This window comes from Rhodnius prolixus, unplaced genomic scaffold (assembly GCF_049639745.1).
Source record: "Rhodnius prolixus isolate KJV_2025 unplaced genomic scaffold, Rpr scaffold_6, whole genome shotgun sequence".
Taxonomy (NCBI): Eukaryota; Metazoa; Arthropoda; class Insecta; order Hemiptera; family Reduviidae; genus Rhodnius; species Rhodnius prolixus.
In genome coordinates this window covers 30,246,039-30,269,396 of record NW_027411634.1, presented here as the reverse complement: position 1 = coordinate 30,269,396, position 23,358 = coordinate 30,246,039, and the positions used below count along the sequence as shown (strand labels likewise).

Genomic DNA, 23,358 nt, shown 5'->3' with positions numbered 1-23,358 from the left:
AAAAATTCCTTCCTAGGGATATCTTCACTAGGGATGCTCTTGATTCCTGATGACTTTGTATTTAGAGAAAAGAAAAGTAAAACCAAAATTGTGTTCCCGGTGAAAAATCAACATAAAAAATTTGCAAGTTCTATTCACAATACTTCATTTTATCAAAGGATGAGATATTTCAAAAAAACAGAAAACCATAAAAAAAAATACAGTTTGACTGATATCCTGAACTTTTATCCGAGGCGCTCTGGATGCACTTCAAACCTTTTCTTTATTTTTACAGCCGATTAAAGCCAAGTCATCTGTTTTTATTTCGTATTTTATTATCACTGCTTAGACGCTGTTGGCGATTCTAGTTACCAATAAATTTTTCATAGTATATCGTTTTCTTTACTATCAAAGCTACTCTAAGAAAACTGGCATACATTCTTTAAGAAAACTCATATTCACCTTATTTGATATTAACAAACAAATATTTACAGAAAATATTGAACAATACAAATTTACAAATTTAATAGAAAATAATGACATGACGGGAAAAGTAATAAAATAAAAATATTATGCCTTCAGGGATGAGGTGCTTCAGAAATACATAAATAAATACATTGATCTGTAAAGATACAGGAGTTATGGGCTAAAATTAACAGCGAATCCATTCATATTAAATCAGTCATAAATTATGATTAGCCTGAGGCTGTTACTCTATAAGATATGAATATTCTCCAAGTAATTGTTCAATGCCCTTAAAGTATTTATATGTTTTACCATTTGGTTAAGTTACTTCTTTATCCATTCATATTGATTTCATTATTAGCAATATTTTATTATAATTACAACACAAAGTACAAGTAAAAATAGGTATATGATACATGATCCCTATTTTAATAAATTATACAGGAACAATATATCAAATATAAAAAATTAAGGATTCGACAACCCATCTATTTAAGAACGTATTAATAAAGTTGCCTCTTAAGTTCCAAAATTCACTCGGCTAAAAAAGCAAGCTCCTCCATATAGGAATAGTTTGTTAGAATAACTAACCTTAGAGAGTAGATTTACTGTACCAATATATTGCCAGTGTAATCTGAACAGGTTGAAATATGAACACTTATTAAATGAAATAAATGTTAACATTTCTTTTTACTTAAATAAAGTACCTTGAAACATAAGGAGTGAAGCTTGAAGATTTTATTTCCACTCAAAACCCGCCCACGTATACAGGTAAAATAAAGTCACACGGGACAAAACATTGCAAGAATTAAAGAAAAGTAAAAACTTAGTAATATATCTGAGTCAATCTTTAATACTACGTTTCTTGTTTTTCAAATTGGCTGATTTGCAATGAATCTGTAAGACATTATAGACAATACAGAAATACCTTTTTTTCTTGGAGAAGGCATTTGTTAAAACAAATAAAAAGGGATTTTAACTCTTATCTTTGGTAAAGTACTAAATAAAAAATGATATAAAAATTTGGTACAAAATCTAAATAAAACCATTTAATAGACTTCATTTCTTTATTACCATAATTTCCAAAAAGAAAAAAGTTTTTTGAACAGATATATGTTTAATGTTCAAAGCAAAGACAAGTTAAGCAGTTTTTATTTCACTAAATATCTTTATGTATACTTTATTTTCATATCTGCTATTTCTATACAGTATCTAGTTAAATTTTATTTGTATAATTTGCAATCCGAATAGTTTTGAACCATGTGCAATATTATAAAAGAGCGGATTTCCAGATTTAAAAGTTTTACTAAAAAATTTATCTCTCCAACAATTTCTCAAAATTATTTTAACATAATTATTTCGGCCTTCTTTTAGATCATTTTTAATATATTTTTAAATTGATTATAAATAGAGTTTATTACTAACGAAAGTTAATGAGTACACTGAACACAGCAATAATGTACACTCAGCATTACTGTAAACTGCACACTTATTAAAACGTCACATTAGCTGCACATGTTTATTTAATACAATTTTCTTGAAAGAGTAAAAACATCTAATGTAATGCTAAGATGTAAGGTCTAAGAACCAACCAACTTCTCTTTCAAACTTAACATAAACTCTACATCCAACTTGTGTGTATGACTACAGATGCAAGTCAACATAAAGGAAAATGTTTAAATTTCTACAAACAAGTCACTTCTGAATAAAGCACGACATTCTTTCTACTTTGCTAATGACAAGAAAATTACGTTTAAATTAATCTTAAAGTCTTATTTCGTAAAGTGACTAAAGTTGTTAAAACAAACGAAGTAATAAAGCAGCAAATGTTTTTGCCTCCAGCTGTAAAGAAATAATGGCGATCTTGTCTATGTTCATTGTTTTCAAAAACGAATAATGTGAGGCATAAAGACCATGTGGTATCTTTTTTTTTAAATGATCCACAAAACGTTTTTTCTTGGTTAAAATTCTGTTTCAAAAATTTTAATGATCGTAATTCTTCCGCTTGCTAGGGGTGAGTGAGTGTTAAAAGTAAAAAAGATGTAGAAAGAAAGGACATCCTATGGGCTCATGAAACAAGGTAAAGGTATAAATATTTAGGAGCTCACCAACAAGAACTAAATGAAATGGGTCTCAAAGAGAGGATTGGAAAAACGGGAAGAATTTAGCTTGCTCAAAGTGGACTTGATTAATAAGAAGGAAGTCTCGAAGAACAGAACATTTCTTACAAAAACATTTCCTTGCATTATTGGTAGTTCCATCAAGACTTACCAGTAGACATGAAAGCAAAGAACAAGCTAAGTAAATGATGTATCTTAGTGGAAACGAAAAAAGGCCACAAGAGAACGCAGAAGGGAAAATAATCAATGCAGTCAATAGTTGTATCTATATGAAGAACACAACATCTTTGTGAGACCGTAATGGCAGAATACAGAAACCAGAATAGCGCATTTTCAGACTCATGGCTTGAAATGCAATCCATAGCGATATATATAAGTATTAAGATTTGAAGTTGTGTAACTAATGCACTGTTGAAGACAGTCTCAAACTGCTGCAAGCTACAGAAGAGTGATTAATTATATAAAAAGAACCTGTGCTACCTGAAATGAAACCAAATGCCGCACGTTATACCTTGAAGAAAATATGAAAAAAGGAAGCGATGTTCAGAATTTTCATTTTGCTCCTTATTTCAGTTCTACTTAAAATTAGTTCCTACAATTCAAAGATGAATTAAAGAATTCATTTCTCAAGTAAGATTTTAGTTAAATCTAAATTTTTGATTTTGTATATAAAATTTTAATAGTTGTCAAATTTTATGTGTAATTTAGAGTTAGATGAAAGAAGAATGTAGGTACAGTAAGACACTCGCGTCTTATTTCTTCTCCTGTTATTTTACATTTCCAAGGCAGATGTTTCAATTTTAATAAGCAAAGCGACGTACATGGAATGCTTTATTTCAAATGTTGTCTACAAGGAATGGTCCCTGTCTTGGTGGTGAAGACAAGACTACATAAAAAGTAAGCATACATAGAAATATTTTACTTTTTAAACTCACAAATATCATTTTCATGTATACATAGAAATTGAAATTTCTGGCTGAATGCTTAAACATTCCAGTAGAATTATTACGAATGGAAAAGTTATTCTTGTTTGGGAGGTCTTTTGGTTCTTTGTTACGGGAGCACCAACTATCAGTATTAGAATTGTCCCTCTGCCAGTTCACTACACACTCATTCTACCTTGAGAAGAGGATATCAACAGTATCTCACATTTTACAGGACAAATGCTGACTAAACTATCTCACTTCCCTCGGAGTGAAAGAAAGTAAGGATTTTATACTTGGTAAGTTCTTAGAGTCTTTGGTGTCTGAGTTTGTACACAGAATCTAACTGTGAGTGCACTGGAAATGGTTGAAGAAGTGTGTGAAAAAAAAATTATAAATTATTTTTGACTGGATCCTTGTAGTCCTTTTCAAGCTGAGATAATAAATATCAATATCACGCTGGATTTGGAACTGAATCACCAAGGGGTTTAGTCGGCTCAGAATCGTTATCATGATCATTTACATCGCTAATCCATTAAGTGTCCATTTATTCAACAATATCTGCCTCTGTAATTAGTCCTTGAAATATTTTCCTCTTATAGGATGCATCAACAAAACTATCGGAGGATATGCATTCTCTAATATGGTGCACTATGTGGTTCTGATAATAAACTCATGCTCCAGTCTATTTTATTCTTGCTCTATTTACGTTGAATGTATGGTGATGAACATGATTGAACAAATTGTGCAAAAAAGTGAAGAATTGGTTTGAATGTATATTTTTTACAGTAACAAAAAAAATCTCTGTTCAAAAACTTGTATCTACTATTGTAGTTTTTTGTTCAATATATGTGATATTAATTTTTTATTAAAACTGTTAATCAGCAATAGTTTAAAAATAAATTAAATTTATTTTTCAAATATTTAAATTTAAAATAAGATTTCCTTTTTCCTTGACCTGCACTAGTTCTCTGCACACTTGTGATATATATTTTATTTTACTAAAATACAGAACTTCCTTTATTTATAAAATAAATTACATACATTCATGTTTTTATGATAAATGTTGATTTCAATCTTTATGACAGTTATTTCAAATTGTAACCTATATTTTAAATAGCCTGTGCGTTATGTGCTTATTACATCATATTTCTATAACTGTTCCACAACGATTAAAGAATAATAGTTCTTTTATGAATGGCCAATCCTGAATTTAGACTGAAGGTAATTTTATAAATTTTTAGCTAGGAAGTTTTTCGTTGGTAATTAAGTCCAGGAATTGATGCATTCACAAATTTAATGCTTCATTCTATTCATGACCTAAAAAGACTGCATATGAACAGTGCCACTCTTCTAAAAAACTACATTACAACTAAAAAAAAAACAAAACGCAATGCAGTTTATTGCTATGATTATGAACTACACTGTCAAGAAGTGTAGGCGAATTGATTTGAATAGAAATTCAACTCATTCACAATTTATTTGCCCTCTTCAAATCCAGCGGATGGGGAATGTAAGACGTCAATTTTTTTCAAATCAAATTTTCCATTTAATACGAGTATATGAAATCGGTAACTTTCTTAAATGTTCAATTATGACTTCTTGATCAATTAATTTTAAACTGCAAAATAAAACACTGACTCTTCTACTCACCATCTACCATCTACTCACCACCGAGAACACTAAGAACCGAGAAAACATAATACAGAAAATGCATTATTACTCTCTTGAAATATTAGCTCCCAAATTCTGCAAAATTAATTAGTTATGTATGCTTTAATTAGGCTGCAATGTTTTGCTAAATTAATTTCACACTTACTGCAGTCGATTTTGACATTGTCCATCCAGCCTTTATTGCTGAGACATGGACTTGGTGGACTAACTTTCTTGGAAAAGGACAGTAGCGATGAACACTGTCTTTTGAACTCTTCCACGTTGTAAAATTGAGATGAGAGAAATTATATTTTAGTTTATCTCTAGAGATCAGAAAAAGCAGCTGGAAATTAGATTCTGAATCAGCTATGTAGAAGACAGCTTTTATATTAACGCTCAGAATGAGTAACTCCAGTAGGTTATTCTCTGCTTGCCTAATAAAAGGATGAAAGATTTTAGGTAACATTTCAACCGCCTAAAATTGATTGTACAAAGAACAGGCAATTAATTAATGTAGAAAATGAGGAATGTTGATAGGAGTTAAAAAGTTATCAACGACTTTCAAGGGAGACAATAAAACTTGAGAACAAAGGAGACCGTAGACAACAGTCCACCGCGAACAAAAAACGAAAAAAGGCTGCGTAAAATGTACTGCAATGTATTTTAAAAACGTAACGTCATGCTGGCAGAGCAGCTAAATAAAAATGAAATATCCTTTTTACGTTATCGCTCTTTTACTAACTATCAGTGATTCATCAGACGTTTACTCTCTTTACACCCAAAATATAGAAAATTTCTAAACCTTCAAAACACATTTCTTTTTAAAGATTTAACAACTTAAAATTTATTTTTTCAGTCATATTTTTTAATTTTCAATGTTTTAAACAATTTTTCATTTTTTCTAAATAGGCACCTACTCTTTGCTTTTTTGGTACTGGTTTGAAAGGATGAATCCGTCCGAGTGCTGGAACAATAAAGTGGAGCGTAGTTGACCAAAGCATCCATCCTACTTGCTAAGAGAAGCATTTAGAACCGAACGCTGGACTGTTAGAAAGGAACCAGACATCTCTCGCAGTAGCAATTGGAGAGAAAAAGACCTCATCACTGTCATTGTAAGAGAAGGATGATGTCACATACCAGTAGAGGACCAACAAATGCTTAGCAATCTGCTCGAGACCAATATACAGTCTTTGTTCAATGTATTCACCCTGCTTCAGCTTCATTGCGGACAGTAGCTTTCGCTTCACATTCGGTAACAGACGTTATAAATGTTTAGCTATGAAGTTTTTTGTTAGTAATTAAGTCAAGGAATTGATGCATTCACAAATTTAATGCTTCATTCTATTCATGACCTAAAAAAACTGCATATGAACAGTGCCACTCTTCTAAAAAACTGCATTACAACTAAAAAAAAATTTGTTTGAACAAAATTTGATTTGGGAATCGTATCAAACGCTCTCTCAAAGGCGAATTCGTGGCACTCAGCTAGACAGCAGTCCAGTAAATATGTTAACAGTTATTAAGGAATACAGTCGAACCTCGCTTAACGAGCATAATTCGTTCCAGAACCTTACTCGTTAAGCGAAATACTCGTTAAGCGAAACAATTTTTTTCATTTAAATTAAAATAAAAGGGGATAATTGGTTCCATGCAAAAAAAATATTGATAAATTTTTTTTTTATAACATTTATTTCGAAAAAATTATATACATATGTACATATGATGTAATATAATATAAATTACATATATTAATTGAGATAAATATGTACATTCATAATTAATCCTTTTTAATTATAAACTTGTCCAATGTTCCTTGTTTCTGCCGTCGCTTCAAAATGTCTTCAAAAAGTGACACAGCATTATCATTAAATAAATTTATAGATCGCATAGCCACAGCCTTATTCGGGTGATAGTTTTCTACGTGTGTTGCAACAGTTTCCCATGCTTTCAACATTTCTCTTATTGCGCTGGAAGATTGTTGTTCCTCTGATATTTTCTCCTCTTTGTCTAATAAATTCTCTTCCACCAATTCTTGTTGTGAAATGTGTTGCAACTCAACAAGTTCCTCTGTGGATAGCTCTTGACTATGATCTGCTACAAGCTCATCAATATCATCTTTATCAACTGTCAATCCCATATCCGTGGCCAAAGACACAATTTCATTATCTAGAGATTCCACAGGTTCGGATTCAATCGCCTCAAAACCAGATTCGACGAGGATTTCAGGCCAGAGCTTCTTTCATGCAGAAATTAGAGTTTTTTTGGTGACCCCGTCCCACAGTTTCCAAATTCTTTTTCGTCTGTTGACGATCCTGGAGTTTTCGTACGGAGATCAGTGAAAATTAGTTTTGCCTTCTGACAGATTATTTGTTCGGTTATAGTGTCGCCTTGCAATTGTTTTTCATTTATCCAAATGAGAAGTAATCTTTCCAAATCATCAAGGATACGTAACCGCTGCGTAGACATTCTTGTAACGCCCTTTGATGCATCTATCTGTTTGATTTTGTCTTTATTCTTGAGAATAGTGCAAATCGTTGATGTTGATCGATTGTAGGTGCGTGCTAGATCAGCCACACTTACACCATTTTCTCGTTTCTCAATGATTTTACGTTTCAATTCTAACGTTATTTTAATTCTTATCGAAGCCATTTTGTTAGAGGGATAACAAAATAAACACAATAATTTTGTAAAGTTTTTTCTGAAGCACTCAGTAACACTGACTCTCTCGCGAACTATCACTTCCAAACCGTCTCTCAAAGACTAAAAACTCACTAAAAACTCTACTAAAAACTCACTAAAAACTGACTTCAAAAACTGACTTCTCCAGCTGTGTCTGCCCCTTTTAACTGCGACTGCCCCACTCCGTCTGGTCACGCCCACCGGCCGCTTACTGGCTGAGGAAAACACGTCAGCGAAATGTCATTAGAAAACTATCGTTATGCGAAACATCGCTCGCTATAAGAATCAATTTGTTTTACTCGTTATGCGAATTACTCGTTAAGCGAGGTGCTCGTTATGCGAGGTTCCTCTGTACAGTAATGGATTCTAAAATTATAAATTATGATTTTAGCATTCGTAACCTTTTTTAATTTATTTCAAAACAAATAAGCTCAGCAGTTACATTCTCCATTCTTTTTTATTAGTTTCTTATTCATTTAACAAATATGTTCTTTGAAAATATTACAAACAAAACTGTTAACTGCTGGAAAAGGTAACTACTGCAATACAAAGTTATGGTGATTTCACTAAGAACTGTGTCACCTCAACTTTATTGGACACTTTTGTTGATTGCCTTTCCAAATGTGAATCAACTTGAATTTATATGATCAGAGGAATAAAATATAATCTTAGACATCACTATTCAACGAAAGGCAAGTAAATTTGGAAATCCTCCGCTACAATTAACTGTGAAAATTCCTTTGCTTTCTTGAGTTCAACGATTTAGCGTTTATAACGATTTACATTCTCAATTTTTACAAAAAGCTCGCTCTGCCTCCACTTATCTTTCTTGTACTTAAACAAAATCTGTTGACGACTTACGACTTTTGTAAGAACTTTTGAATACGATAGCGTAGCAGCAAGAACCGGAGACTAAATCTTTTTGTTGATTCTTATTTGTTTTTTTAACAGTTTCATCTTAGATCTGTGAATACTGGTGACTGAAACATTTAACATGATTTATGAGTGGGTATTTATGCTAATGACGGTCACCACTTGTAGCTTGCGAATTTCCGCCTCTGTCATGAGGAAAGTGTATAGATCTTGGTCAGTTAAGGAATAACTAACTACCTGGTTGCGGCGGCTGTTCTTTCTAGGCCAGAAATTTACAGCTATGTATCAAGGCTTTTACTGAGGTAGTCATCAGGACAGTTTAAGTAAGCTGTTAGCAGAATCTAAGGGATGACAACACAGTCCTCACCAATATTTTACTGCCTTAAACTCGTCACATCTAAGCGAAACTTACAGCGAAGATGAATGGAGAAGGAGTCTCAGTATAATAGGAAGAAGTTCCAAGTCTTTCCCGCCATGGCCCGTTATAAAGACAGACACGATGAATCAGTTGTCTTAGAACATCAACCGTCTTTGTGCAAAGCCATATATCCAAACTTGCTGTAATTAATCAAACTGTATTTCATATGGCTACCATCATTCATTTTATCGTGCTCTCTATTTTACTTATTAATTTTGTTTATATATAGCTAAGAATATAGTTTAATGTCAATATAAATTAGTGTTTTTACTTAGTAATACTTTAGTCTACTTAGTTACTTAGTTACATTATAAATATGTAATCTAGTTTATTCCCTCTCTCCTTCTAATTACATTCATTTTATCTCTATCTACACTTCTTGTTTTTAATTGAAACAAGAAGTTCTACTTACTCTAGAAGTGTAGCAATATAGACAATTCTGGGCAACATTAGACGAAGAGTTTCTTTTCCTAACTTACCATTAACCTCCTTCTTTCTCAGTCACATAATGTATTGACAACACATCAAACCTAATTGCGATGTCAAGAGTACAAGCAGAGTTTTGGCAGTTAAATGGAAACGCCTATCAATACATCAAACATGTAGAAATTAAATAAATTTAAACTTCGTAAGTATAATTAAGTTTTTGCCTTAGGTTTCAAAGTGAAACTTGCTGCTAGAATGGTTTGAGTGGAGGAAACATCTCCCCAAGGAGACCGTTTCCCATCACTTCTTTTCCATTCTATTTAAATGCATTAAAACTGGCGCCATTCAAAATGTATTCACCCACAAAGAATATAACTAATCAAATTTATTTTAATCACTGTTTTGAGTGGATTAGTGTGTAAATGTATTTAGAGAAAAACGGATTACATTAACTAAAATATGTGTATTTAACGTTTTTCAAACGGTGGCTTGAAATTATCAAGTTTGCTTCAATTATAACAATCATATTTTATCAATTTTAAAACTTCTTAACCAAGAACTAAACAAAATGCAAAATTTGTTAACAAAATCATAAAAGAAGGAAAATAGTTATAAAGTCCTGAAAAATAACCTTATTCAATTAATAATTTAAATGTAACAAAAATAAGATATTTTAAGCGACAGAAATTGAATGAAAAAGAAAACTCTATCATACGCTTTAAAAATATGAGCAAATATGTACGACTCACAAAAAAAGTTGATATAATATTTAAATTAATATTTAATAAAGAAAAATTAGAAATGCATTAAGCGAATTTGGACTATAACCTACGGGTCAGCATTCTGATAATTTATTTTAAGGCATTAATTTAACTGAATTTTTTTAAAAAATATTGAAGAGAGTGGAGCTTGTAGATTATTGTATTTATCTTTGTGTTCACTGGTGTAGCTTTAGTGTAAAATATCTGTCAGGTAGTTTGAGGTTTCGAAACTGTAATTAGTTCAGTTAACAAATAGCAATCATTAAAATGGACTTTTTGTTCTCGCTCTGATTCCCATTGGCATTTGACTGATATGGCAGAGTAAATTCTTCATCTTTCATGACTCTCTTAGCTCGATAGTCGCGGTCATGTTAATAATGGATCTATCAACTCCTTAACGAAACAGAAAAGCTTCTAAACTGAAGGAAGAATTTTATCAAAATCTTCTCTAAAATAAAATTTCAAAAGTTTAGTACAGATTTCATTCCAAATATAAAGAAAATCTGTAGAATTGTACAATAAATTTCTAAAATACAGATACGTATATATGACTTCCAAATATATTTTTTATTCCCTCTTATTTTACTTAAAGAGGATATATTTAGCATTCCTTTTTAAAGAGAGTTTATTTGTTTGTGACAAAGAAAATTAGCAGATATAAAAGCAAACTAGTAAGAAATAAAACTGAAACAACAATCATGTAAGTAACTTTTTTAAGAAAGGACAATAAAACTTTTTTTACTGTTTGATCACAGAAATCTTTTGTCTTTATTTTTATGGAAGTACGGATACACTGTACAAATTTAAAATGAGCTATTCAAATACCAGTGCAATATTTATAGACAAAGTCATTACTACTCGTAGAATTTTGATTCATAACCTCGACACCATGCACCCTCACCAGAACAGTACACCGCACGCTTATACAACAATCACTGCATTACAGACAAAGGACATAAGCCGTACACACCTTAGGACTACCGCTCCTAAGATTCATAGGCTAGCTTGAGAGCCTTAAGGGGGCAGCCCCCCCATCAGGCTAGGTTACTGTGGGCCAATCCCCTGCATAACTGAAATACCCTCGATTCTGAAAACTAATAATGAAAAGCTGGATGGATATAAAAGGATACGACCACGGAACTTGGATTGGACGCTAGCCACATGGAATGTGAGGACAATGCTGCAACCAGGAAAGATGGTAGAGGTAGCAGATGAAATTTTAAAATATAAAATTGACGTTGTAGCTGTACAGGAGATTAGATGGAGTGGGCATGGTAGAGTTGACAAGAAAGCCTACTCTTTATTTTATAGTGGAGCCAAAAAAGCTGGACAAAGCGGGACCGGATTCATGATAACTAAAGAGATGCGCCGAAACTTATTACTATTTGAGCCAATAAGTGACCGATTATGTAAGATGCGTTTGAAAGGCAGATTTAGAAATTTGACAATAATATCAGCCTCAGGATATTTGAACGGAAAATGCTAAGAAGAATATACGGACCTGTGTTAGACAGTGAGTCAGGCAACTGGAGAATTCGTAAAAATAGTGAGCTGTGCGAGCTATACCAGGATGTCAGTGTCGTTCAATTTATCAAAATCCGACGTATTGAGTGGCTGGGCCATGTGGAGAGGATGCAGGACGATAGAATGCCCAAGCAAATGTTGTACGGGGACGTATATGGCACGAGAAGAAAAGGGCGCCCACAAAGAAGATGGCTTCAAGATGTTGAGGATGACCTAAGAACACTTTCCGTCCGCAGGTGGAAAGAAAAGGCCATGGATAGAGATGTATGGAAAGGCATTATTAAGGAAGCCAAGGCCCACCCTGGGCTGTAGCGCTACATACAAACAAACAAACAAAACCTCGACAATTCTGAAGCTCTAAAACGCTCTACTCAATCCATTATCTCAATGCTCTTACCAAGCGCTACATTCCCGTCAGAAAAATTTGCAAAACTGGACACTGTGAACCCACTCACATCGAAACTATAGACAAATTTAGGACATAGAAGACACTAAAGGAATCATTGCATCTGAATTAGTGTGTTAATTTTTTGAGATTGTTTATAGTTTCACAAAAACCATGGTTTCTTTTTCTTACAATCCTGTCTAATCTGTTAGCCATCATTCATCGTATTACACTACTCTTGCTGGAGGCGACATTTATCAACACTTTGGAGCTGCATGAACACAGAGGGCTTTATTTAGTTTTGCGCCTCACTTACCAATAATAAATAATCATCAAAACTAAAACATTTCGTTGAAATTTTCGCTACATCTTTCCTAATATTAAGGGTAAAAAAGGTAGAATTCAAAATAATTATTTTAATAGATACTAATAATCCATTATTTGTTTTTAAATTCAATCTATCGCCTGCATATTTCTCATTTCTCACAGCTTGACAATATCTCGGAGGGTTGTCAGTGGACAACTGCTCCACTCTTGGGCTCATCTTTTCCCTTCATCATCTTTTTGCAGTTGTAAATTTTTCAATAAATAAATTTAAAAAAAAAAAATTCAATATAAAAAGAATCCTTGTTTGGAGACTGGTGTGCTTAACTGGAAAGATAGAACAAAATTAAAATAGTTTATTAAATAGATATTTCTTGAATAGAAGTGTTCACTGCTGTGTAATGAAGTGGATGTAGTTATTTGACGTTCAACGAAGTAAACTGTTTGCAGGTCAAGTTTGAAGTGGTATCTGTTTATATATTGTGAATGAACAAGACTTGCTTTCTGCTCATGCAAAAATAAACGAATGAAATAAAATAAAACTGTTTTTCAGACTACTATATTTGCATTCCAATTTCTTCTAGTAAAATCTGTTATCTGGACACTCTAAATCTTTGGGAAAATCTGTCACTAACGTAGTTATAGAATGTCTAAATAAAAGCGTCCATTCGCGCTCTGCCTTCAAAAAAACCACTTTCAAAATTCGTAGCAAAACCTTTCTAAGAGTTACATACTTGTACTCGTATATTTACAGATAAATAATAAAAATGTATTGCCTAAATGTGAATAGACTTATAACCATCTATCACCTCTTCAACTTCATTGATTTGGACTTCCACTTCTTGTAATGCTACTTTTACATTGTACAAATAGCCCAGTCAAATTAGGATTTAACCTCGGAGTGGAAGATAACAAGCTATAAACTTGTATAAATCATTGTTTCGGCATTTTATAAGTTGGCTCAAAAGTCTCATAGAATCACATGTATGTACCTGCAAATAGTGATCAAAGGTTACGAAAATCGGTTATTTGTAAATATCTTGTTTCCTTTAATTTAAATGACATTTAAAGATTACAAAAGTTGTAGAGCATAAAATTCTCTATAAATTTGGTTCTATGCAATTTTTCATACTATCAACAGTTCTTGAGATAGAGCGGGAGGCGCTTAGCCGTATGCAAAGTAACATTAGGTCAACTGCAATTCAAAACATAGTACGTTTTATAAAGTTACAACAATATTAAAAATTATTAAGCAAACTTAGTCACTAACTAATTAATGTATCCACATAAATAAAAAAGTAATTATTCATTAGTTCAAAATCTTAAATCTTCACCGCTTTGAAATTTTGACACAACGTACATTTGAGTATGAACGTGTTTTGATATACCAATTACATAAATGTCACACCAGTGACAGGCAAAAACATGTTTTTTTTAAAAAACACAGTGCCATCTGTTGGACGTAAGAAAATCACCAGCTATACTAAATATTTTACGATTCCATTTTAATATTTCTGATTGCATTGTTAAATTAAATGTTCTAGATTTCAATGTGCAACAAATAGCCCTGAATCCACCGCCTACAACGTTAACTGCTTTCTTCACGTTATATCAAAATGACGCTTTTACGAAAACACTGCTGCATTCGGAAGTGCCTACGTATGGAACACATGGAATGTGAGTAGAAAATCATTTGAACCAATTCGACGCAAACGAGAAGAGCGAGTCGACGGACATTTAAAGAAACTACGACAGGAAGAATAATCCGTGCATCCCAATCAAGATGAATGCTTCTTTCTTAAATAAGCCCGCTCCAGCGTCTTCCAGCAACTGAGAATTGGGACAAGCGTGTATCATGTAAAATAATACTCGTACAATATTAGGAACGTGCATTAGGTCAATGTATACTATGTATTCGTAATAGGACGGGGCTAATCTCGCAAGTAGAGGTTTAATAAAAAATAAAAATACAAAATCATCATTAATTTTGATGAAATTTCGAACATTGTATTTTTATGACTAGGTTTTATTATACACATTAAATCGGCTATTTTTGGATCCAATAGTTCAGTAAATAGGGAAAAATACTGAATCTTCATTAGATTTGCTGGAATTTCCATGATTTCTGTTTCTGTTATTGTACTTCAATGCGAAGGGTATATTGTATACACATTAGGTCGCCTAGTTTCGGAAGTAGAGGTTTAGAAAAAAGGGAAAAATACTGAATCTTCATTAGATTTGCTGGAATTTCCATGATTTCTGTTTCTGTCATTGTACTTCAATGCCAAGGGTATATTGTACATATCAGGTCGCCTAGTTTCGGAAGTAGAGGTTTAGAAAAAAGGGAAAAATACTGAATCTTCATTAGATTTGCTGGAATTTCCATGATTTCTGTTTCTGTCATTGTACTTCAATGCCAAGGGTACATTGTACATATCAGGTCGCCTAGTTTCGGAAGTAGAGGTTTAGAAAAAAGGGAAAAATACTGAATCTTCATTAGATTTGCTGGAATTTCCATGATTTCTGTTTCTGTCATTGTACCTTAATGCCAAGGGTATATTGTACACATTAGGTCGCCTAGTTTCGGAAGTAGAGTTTTAGAGAAAAGGGAAAAATACTGAATCTTCCTTAGATTTGATGGAATTTCCATGATTTTTGTTTCTGTCATTGTACTTCAATGCCAAGGGTATATTGTACATATCAGGTCGCCTAGTTTCGGAAGTAGAGGTTTAGAAAAAAGGGAAAAATACTGAATCTTCATTTGATTTACTGGAATTTCCATGATTTCTGTTTCTGTCATTGTACTTCAATGCCAAGGGTATATTGTACATATCAGGTCGCCTAGTTTCGGAAGTAGAGGTTTAGAAAAAAGGGAAAAATACTGAATCTTCATTTGATTTACTGGAATTTCCATGATTTCTGTTTCTGTCATTGTACTTCAATGCCAAGGGTATATTGAACACATTAGGTCGCCTAGTTTCGGAAGTAGAGGTTTAGAAAAAAGGGAAAAATACTGAATCTCCATTAGATTTGCTGGAATTTCCATGATTTCTGTTTCTGTCATTGTACTTCAATGCCAAGGGTATATTGTACATATCAGGTCGCCTAGTTTCGGAAGTAGAGGTTTAGAAAAAAGGGAAAAATACTGAATCTTCATTAGATTTGCTGGAATTTCCATGATTTCTGTTTCTGTCATTGTACTTTAATGCCAAGGGTATATTGTACACATTAGGTCGCCTAGTTTCGGAAGTAGAGGTTTAGAGAAAAGGGAAAAATACTGAATCTTCCTTAGATTTGATGGAATTTCCATGATTTTTGTTTCTGTCATTGTACTTCAATGCCAAGGGTATATTGTACATATCAGGTCGCCTAGTTTCGGAAGTAGAGGTTTAGAAAAAAGGGAAAAATACTGAATCTTCATTTGATTTACTGGAATTTCCATGATTTCTGTTTCTGTCATTGTACTTCAATGCCAAGGGTATATTGTACATATCAGGTCGCCTAGTTTCGGAAGTAGAGGTTTAGAAAAAAGGGAAAAATACTGAATCTTCATTTGATTTACTGGAATTTCCATGATTTCTGTTTCTGTCATTGTACTTCAATGCCAAGGGTATATTGAACACATTAGGTCGCCTAGTTTCGGAAGTAGAGGTTTAGAGAAAAGAGAAAAATACTGAATCTTCATTAGATTTGCTGGAATTTCCATGATTTCTGTTTCTGTCATTGTACTTCAATGCCAAGGGTATATTGTACACATTAGGTCGCCTAGTTTCGGAAGTAGAGGTTTAGAGAAAAGAGAAAAATACTGAATCTTCATTAGATTTGCTGGAATTTCCATGATTTCTGTTTCTGTCATTGTACTTCAATGCCAAGGGTATATTGTACATATCAGGTCGCCTAGTTTCGGAAGTAGAGGTTTAGAAAAAAGGGAAAAATACTGAATCTTCATTAGATTTGCTGGAATTTCCATGATTTCTGTTTCTGTCATTGTACTTCAATGCCAAGGGTATATTGTACATATCAGGTCGCCTAGTTTCGGAAGTAGAGGTTTAGAAAAAAGGGAAAAATACTGAATCTTCATTAGATTTGCTGGAATTTCCATGATTTCTGTTTCTGTCATTGTACTTCAATGCCAAGGGTATATTGTACATATCAGGTCGCCTAGTTTCGGAAGTAGAGGTTTAGAAAAAAGGGAAAAATACTGAATCTTCATTAGATTTGCTGGAATTTCCATGATTTCTGTTTCTGTCATTGTACTTCAATGCCAAGGGTATATTGTACACATTAGGTCGCCTAGTTTCGGAAGTAGAGGTTTAGAGAAAAGAGAAAAATACTGATTCTTCATTAGATTTGCTGGAATTTCCATGATTTCTGTTTCTGTCATTGTACTTCAATGCCAAGGGTATATTGTACACATTAGGTCGCCTAGTTTCGGAAGTAGAGGTTTAGAGAAAAGAGAAAAATACTGAATCTTCATTAGATTTGCTGGAATTTCCATGATTTCTGTTTCTGTCATTGTACTTCAATGCCAAGGGTATATTGTACACATTAGGTCGCCTAGTTTCGGAAGTAGAGGTTTAGAAAAAAGGGAAAAATACTAAATCTTCATTAGATTTACTGGAATTTCCATGATTTCTGTTTCTGTCATTGTACTTCAATGCCAAGGGTATATTGTACACATTAGGTCGCCTAGTTTTGGAAGTAGAGGTTTAGAAAAAAGGGAAAAATACTGAATCTTCATTAGATTTGCTGGAATTTCCATGATTTCTGTTTCTGTCATTGTACTTCAATGCCAAGGGTACATTGTACACATTAGATCGGCATTTTTTGGATGTTGAGATTCAGAAAAAAGGGTAAAATCCACATTCAAATCAAATTCGTGTTTGCCATCATATTGACCGCCTGCTCTCTTTCAATCCCACAGAGTTATGAGAGAAATATAAATCGCTCGTGGCTGAAGATATTTTCCGTCGAATACGTAAGGGAAATTCCAATATGATCATGGATTTCACAGCTGAAATCTGTAACGAGGCGTTGATAATGATAGAAAATTTGTGCTTAAAAATCACGAATAAACTTCTGTATGAATCAGGAATGCCAATGCCGAATGTATCTGCTGCGCTGCTTCGTTCGATGTAGAATTGCATCGCGAAACAAATTACAACACGGGTTATCTTTTGTCATAATGTGCAATCAAACATTCCTAAGCTAAAGCTTCCGCAAAAAGCCATTTGCGGTCATAACATTCTTAATTCTCTGGTAAAACGTTCCTAATTAGATTGATTTTGGCAGCAAGTCGATCCCAAAATGACGTAGCCTTAGCTCTCGCGACGTCCAGAACAGTTCCATTTAACCAGACTGAGCACATCGCCAGGCCGGGTAACGCTAGTATTTAATGAAATTTTATTAAATATCCGACGGATATTTTATTGAATGGATAATATCTATAAATTTTACTTAATATTTGTTAGTAACTAAGGTATCTTAATAATTATATTTTTATAACTTTACAAAACGTGCTAAATTCTGAATTACGCATTACTGAATTAGAATAAATTAAATAAACTAAATAAATTACATTATTAGTACTAATTACTACATTAGTTGTCCTAACGTTACTAAGCATACGGCTAAGCGCCTCCCACTCTTCACGCTCTACCTCAAGAACAGTCGTTTTTATGAAAAATTGCTTAGAACCAAATTTTATGCTCTACTTTTGTAATAACTTTAAATGCCATTTATAGCAAACGAAACAAGATATTTACAAAAAAAATGTATATATATATTCGTGACTTTGACCACCGATTTCCGGCGACGCGTACACTGGATAGTCTATGAGACTTTTGAACGAACTTATAAAGGCCAAAACAAAGGTTTATACAAGTTTACAGCTTATTATCTTCCTTGCCGAGTTTTTACCTAATTTCCAATCTGAAAATGGATCAATCTCTTAGCTTTGTGGAGGTAAAAAAAACCCGTTTGACAAAAATTAATTTTGCATGTCTTTTAGGGGTAGAAAAGTTGTTGTGCCATCTTTACAGCGTTTTTACTTATTTTTAATTTTATATTGACAATCTCTATTATCGTACTTCATGACTAACAGTAAATTGATTCCAATAGTAGAATGTCTGGATACTCGTAAGAACCTTCTTTGATTAGATCGTTAATTTCAAATAAGACATTATTTTGGCACTAAAAGGTAATCATCAATTATTATTAAATTTTACAAAAATAATTGTATGAACTTAAGCAAAAGAGAAAAATAATAATTAAGGAAAACTCTTTATGGAAAATAGCACATTAAAGGAAAGAGGTATTATTTCCACTTAAGCGAAATGAATAATTATATTTTGAGAGGGTACGATTTAAGGAAAATTAACGAAATTTATTTGAAGTGTGAAATGTGTACCTTTGTTTCTGTGTATGAAGTGCAAATTTAAAGTTTTATTATTAGTACATTTAAAAATAACCAGATGTAAAAATGTTTCATTTCTCCTGATATGAAATTTGTTGATAAGAAAACTACAGTTTTTTAAAAAAGAAAATCTGGAAAACATTTGTGTTCTTAGATGAAACTTCATTATAAAAGCAACATGTTTCTCTAGTTACTGTCAATATTTAAACTAGAAATGAATTTCTGGAAAAGTTAAAGTTGGCGGCACATCCTGGGTTAGTAAATTATTATCCTCTCTAACTCTCCTGGTATAAATTGTTGCGATTTGTTATGTATGATATTGCGTCAACACTGAATATACTCCTCTGAGTAATTTGAGGTCCCCTACGTACGAAAAGATAATTTTTACAAATGATCAGATGTGTCTAAAACAATAACAGTTTGTTTTTTTTCATTTGAGTAAAATTTTACGTACATATCTCAAAAAACTTTTTAATTCTCGCTAGACCATTTACATAGCTAATTTTGACCTCAACTACTTAAAGTTGTGTACGATAGTTTACCAAGTTATAAACTCAAACTTTGTAAGAGTTGGCTCATACTTAGAGCATTGGGTAAATTTCTTTAATGAGTATACTTATTTGAGTTAGAGTTATGTTTTCGTAATATTAGACTAAAAATTATTCAATTGAAATAATAATTTAATTTCTTCTAAAAGTAAGAGGCAACAAGAAATATTTTACTGGCGGCATTCAAACAATACAGATACCAATAGAAGTCTCACTATGAATGAACGTAATAATGCATAAGAGAAAAGAGTTATGCTTCACAATTCTGGCACACATTAGTCTTAGTCATGTAAATTTTTGGAAAGTAAATTTTAAAACCAACAGGAAATCATTACTCAAAGAAACAGAGTTTTATTTCTGAATTCGAGATAGCATAAATAATAAATTCTGCAAAATTGAGCCCCAATGCAGCATTTCAAGTTACACAAGATCATTAATTACTCTGTTCGTAAGCTTAATACTAAACATTAGTCTTCAAAACTAAAGATTTTCTTTTATTTTGCTGCTACTTCCAGGGAAGTTTTCCTGCGCCCTAGCTTTCGTCCACAGGATCACAACTCTTGAGTATTCAGTGGCGTTGAATGTAAGTCTTGTTTTGAACTTTGGATTTGAATGCCATTTTCGAATTATAACCTTCGCAGATAGATTATAGTTAAATAGTTATTAATTTCATCAAAAAAATAATAAAATATAATAATGATAAGTAGGTGAGATGCCTAACAGATGCCTTGTACTCACTCACCACCAACTCGGTAAAGAATTTGACGGAAACTTTATAGCTAAAAATCAAATCCATTGCTACCTCTTAAGTATGTTTATTCATAGAATGTAAAAAGTTGAATAGGCACGTGTCTAGTATTAAGAGTGTGAGATGATGAGTAAGAATTGCTCTTCGGATTCGGCAGACGCAAATAATTGCCCATATTATCTACCTGTACTGACCTTTGTGCATTTAATAAGTGTTAAGGTATGTGTTGTTAAGCTAGGATGTAGAAAAGCAAAGATACCTGAGGGAACGGCACAGTCCACTTCCCCAATTAGAGTGGAAAAACTTAAAAGTCGAAGCCAAAAATGTTCTATATTAACTTTATGAAACAATGTTGCAGCAGGTTAGCAATGGAAAACACAAAATTAATTTAAACCAAAAAAATGCGTTGGAGAATACATAACATGTGAGGAGTGTTTTCCGATTCAGGCCTCTGAAACGAACATTTTTAAAAGGACTTATTAGCAATGATTGGAACAAAAAATGTCTAGCAGTTTCCATCAAAAACTTTATTCATCAGTAAGTGCACAAAAAAAGTTATGTGATACGTAAAAAAAATTAACATATAAACTGACACAACACATTAAATTTTCAATAAATTATCATATTTACTCATTGACACGAGCTGAAAAGTTAAGCCAAGGTCCAATCGAAAACAAAACCAATTGGAAAAGTCATAATTTTTATAAGTGATATCTACGATATATGTATAGTAAAGAAACGATACATGACGAGCTTTTTGTGCAAACTTACTTCTCTCGGGGTATAATTTAATTGTAACGAATGACATAAATTATTCATTCTGTTTAGAAAATCAGCCTCCGTATTTTTTTATAGCGTGCCATTTCTTCATTAAATCCGCCTTTTCAATGTTGTTCATCCGAATAACCCAAGTGAACGATAAATAAAGCCTGCAAGCTTTCTTTTACAACATAGTCCACTGAAATATCCTCGTAATCATTTATCTTTTCCAATTTTTTCTATCATAAAAGAAATATGGACTCTAACCTACTAAGAACAATAAAATCTACAACTGGCGGTTTTCGTTAATAAGGAGTAACATTTCCACAAACGTTTTATTCACGTAATTTCTCTGACTTTAGGAGAAAGGATATGGATCACTTTCGTCCAGAGTGTTAACTTGACAGAGAATTTTTTTTTGAAACTGTATCTAACTTTACCGCAGGAAACCGCTACTCAAACAAATTATGTTTGTTAGAAACATAATTTAAAAACTACAATTCACCTCTAGAATCAGGAGATTCAGGACACTATGGATCTTTTGTCTGTAGATGTGGACCAAGCTTTCTGAATGGAAGTCTGCAAATATTATCACAAAGAAATAACTCCAACAAATATTTCCATTCGACTTTATCTATAATAAACATTTGTGTGTGTTTTGCCTATCTTTACAAATTTTGATTCACTATTATATTAAAATACACGTATACACTTCTTATATAAATCTTAACATTTATAGATGTTAAATTTGTATCTTCTTTAATTAATTATTTTACATTTCCATGGGGATTATATAAAGGTTTAAGCCCGAACGATTTCTTATTCTTAGTAACTACAGTTTCAATTCTCCAAAAAGTTTCAAAAACCAATCTCAGACGAAGGATTAAAATCTAAACATGGCTGGAATTTAAAAAAATCAAACAGCTCTCACATTCTGCTGTAGGATGCGTGGAGGTCCGAAACTTCTCAGGTAAAATGAAAAAAAAAAAAACAATTGAGAATGTCTTTAGTTTTTCGTTTACAATAATAAAAAAAAAACGTAAAATTAAAGAGGACGAACGTGAATAAACTAATTTGTCCCTCCTCAACTTTTATTAATACAGTTACCAAGGTCGGTCAGCCGTATGATTGGAACGGTTCAGTCCATGAACTAGCCATGGAGCCGGTGTGAAAGTATCTATTTAAATTTGTAATCTAATTGGAGAAAAAAAAAATCTCGTAAATCAAACTATCGGCCAACGGGGAGTTCCTTTTTATTGATTTAATCAACCACACCCCGAACAAATTATTTCGGCGCTGCAATATGCAAAATAAGTTTGGCCATACCTTTTACTTTAATTACTCCTTGGTGAATTCATTATATCATATTTGTTTCGACTACAAACTAGATTTATTTTTATTCGACTGAGATAATCGCAATTAAGTTTAATTGTAGTTGATAAGCCTGAGCTTATTCCTAGTTAAATAGGAGTAAATTCTAGAAAAATGTTTAGCTATGAATTTAACGACTTTTTAAAAGAACTGCAAGTCGCGCTTTAGCCTACCATAATTTGTATTTGACAATTTTGTAATACTTTTATTTTCAGTTATTTATTTTGGGTGAGTAATTCAAACACTTTTCAAATAAATAAAGTTCATGCTTCAACCATTGATTGACATAGCTAAGTTTGGAAATAGTGAGCTATAATTTTTCAGTTAACCAAATATTAAGCATGCAGCTTAAACCGGTGGCATTGCTTTTAAAGCATTTTAAAAGTTTCAAGTCGCCTCCTTCAAACACAATGCAGTGAATCTTCAGAGTGGGTTCTTGATGAAGCCCAAGTGAAAGTGGTATTGCATAAAAGTCAGAACTATTTCAGGAAAAGCTTCCACTTAGAAAAACAAAGGTGGTTCATGTGTTCTTTACAAGCAAAAGAGATCTCTTCTAATCTATGATTTTCATAGTGCTGGCTTTCATCCTTGAACTGGTTCGTCTCATCGAAGAATCGCTTCCTGAAGACTATTGCTAGAGATTTTCTCTCGTCGTTGGCAACACCAACTGGCTACTAAATTGCCTCGTTTGTCCAATCTCCTTTCAAATTGCTTCTCGGAACCTCATACAATTCCATTTCAACCACTTGGCCCCTGACTCAATCTATCAGCCGAATCTCCTTTATTTATATCTGCTTTTTCAAACAATTGCTATAGCCGCTTGAACTGTCTTTTTTACAAATTACTTTCCATCACTGATACTTTTTTTTATATTTTTATATTCAAAGACAAAGAGGATACCAGAATTCTTGAATGTACACAAGATGAGCCTAGGTTTCGCTATTTTCCTTGTAGATCTGGTTTCCTCTGTCCTGCCCAAAGAAATCA

General features: G+C 32.7%; 1 protein-coding gene and 1 long non-coding RNA gene across 4 annotated transcripts in view; both read left to right on the top strand.

Moving 5' to 3' along the window:
• LOC141460998 (QRFP-like peptide receptor) overlaps positions 1–23,358 on the top strand; it is a 245,397-nt gene that overhangs the window by 196,050 nt on the left and 25,989 nt on the right. The window lies entirely within an intron of this gene.
• Positions 1,833–9,355, top strand: LOC141461002 (uncharacterized). Its single transcript, XR_012462456.1, has 4 exons — positions 1,833–3,194; positions 3,273–3,461; positions 6,050–6,392; positions 8,771–9,355. It is a non-coding gene; the product is annotated as an uncharacterized lncRNA (long non-coding RNA).